The sequence below is a fragment of the Octopus bimaculoides genome, chromosome 4, assembly GCF_001194135.2.
Source record: "Octopus bimaculoides isolate UCB-OBI-ISO-001 chromosome 4, ASM119413v2, whole genome shotgun sequence".
In the NCBI taxonomy this organism is placed as follows: domain Eukaryota; kingdom Metazoa; phylum Mollusca; class Cephalopoda; order Octopoda; family Octopodidae; genus Octopus; species Octopus bimaculoides.
This window is the reverse complement of record NC_068984.1, coordinates 95,281,634-95,283,790: the sequence shown is the minus strand read 5'-3', so window position 1 is coordinate 95,283,790 and position 2,157 is coordinate 95,281,634.

Here is a 2,157-nt window from a genome sequence, read left to right as displayed (position 1 = left end):
ATTCGGAATCACTGCCTGATAGCATGAAACTCCTCTCCATCTTCAAAGTTGAAAAAAATTAACGCCGCAAAAAATGTGGAAAAAAATCTTCCAAAATTCACTGAGTTCAAATATCACGCCAAACAATGTCGGAGACAATAACTCAACTGTTTGCAAAGTGAAATCAGGTGTTTTAACAAATGTACTAACGAGATTTGGGTTCAAATATACATTTAAATAACAATGGGTATGCTCAGCCGGGTTAGTCTTATGAACCAAAAAATTTTTCAGCCGGCTACGGCCGGGTTAGTAACGAAAGGGTTAAAGCACCACATTGTAGTGAGATCACCATTCCTGCTATCTGAAATGTCATTATAGAAAGGTGTCTGGACCACTTTCACTCCTCTATACATCAATTCCTAACCAACATCATGTTTATGTTCACCAACTGTTCTATCTGTGAATCAGACATATATCTACTTGCATATGTAGATATATATAGCAGCACATTCTCGAAGCTCAAACCCTTGACAAATGTCACAACTAAGAATATTAGCAACTTCTCTTTCTCTACTATACTTATCATCATCATTTAACATCTCTTTTCTATGCTAACATAAATTGCCTGCTTTGACATGGTTTCTATGGCTGAATGCTCTTAACAGACAGGATGCTTTTTTGCAGCACTGACACTAGTATGGTAATAACTTGCAAGACAAACCCCCTTAACTGAATGGGTGTGTAGTAGAGAGTGAGGTGGCTTTATGCCAGGTGTTGAGTGGCTAAAATATGACAGAGGGACAAGAACAGGGGCCATGCCATAGAGGATGTACATGGCTACCTTGGCTGGAAAGAAAGAAAATATGGTGGCAATGAGATATCAGCACATACTCTCAAGGTACAAAGAAGTGAAAATAGTGACAAAAATCAGAAAGACTGGGTAAGTTTGCAAGAGTGTAAAAGGAAAGTGACAGATGGTTAGAGATGAGGATAGATGTGAATGCAAGGAATAGTAAACGAAGGCAGAGGCATGATCAATGGTAAATAGCGTTCGAGGAGGAAGGTGTAAAAAATAGAAGTGTGTCAAGAAGAAAGAGGTGGTAGAAGAAAAAAGGGGAATGAAGAGAAGCAGCATAATAATACAGTAGATAGATCAGAAATAGGAAAATAAGTGTGGAGGAAGAGGAGTGAGAAATGGAGATAAGAGGTATGTAGAGGTGGATATAGAGAGTGAGGAATAAAGAGGATGGTTGTTAATAAGAAGGTGTTGAGGATAGCAGATATGAGAGAGTGGAAGGGTTTTATGCATGAGTTATGACAATCATAATATGTACAAGAAAGGGTTGTTCAGTGGAAAACAAAGTGAGAACAGGTGATATTCAGAATGCAGGATGGGTGACAAAAGGAATTGGTTTCAAAGAGAGGGATGGAATATGCACAGTTCTGTCTTCATATAATTATAGCAGCTGCACGAAGAGTGATGGGAGGCATGAGATGTGAGGAAGGTTTGTCTGGGATAGAGTACAATATGCTTTAGGGACTTATTTTTGCTGAGATAGACAGATCTTCTAGGGGACAGTGAATTATCAATCATTTTGGTCCTTTGTCATCTTCATTTGGCTCAACATCCTGAGGTCAATCTTCAATACTTTCATCCCACATCTTATTGGATCTCCTTCTTTCACAAGTCCCATCCACATTAAGGAATCAGCTATTCTTATCCATATGCAATGCTTAACCATGCCAGCAATTTTGTCGTTTGCCACCTAGTTTCATTTCTTTCTTCTCTTCACATGTACTTTGCATTTACAGCCCATGTTTCACTGCAGATATGAACATAAAAACAGGTAGAATGTTTTGGCCAGATATCATCATCATCATCATCATCGTTTAATGTCCGCTTTCCATGCTAGCATGGGTTGAACGATTTGACTGAGGACTGGTGAAACCGGATGGTAACACCAGGCTCCAATCTAATTTGGCAGAGTTTCTACAGCTGGATGCCCTTCCTAACGCCAACCACTCAGCACATTTCCAAAGGTCTCGGTCAGTAGTCATCGCCTCGGTGAGGCCCAATGTTCGAAGGTCTTGCCTCACCACCTCAGCCCAGGTCTTCCTGGGCCTACCTCTTCCACGGGTTCCCTCAACTGTTAGGGAGTAGCACTTTTTCACGCAGCT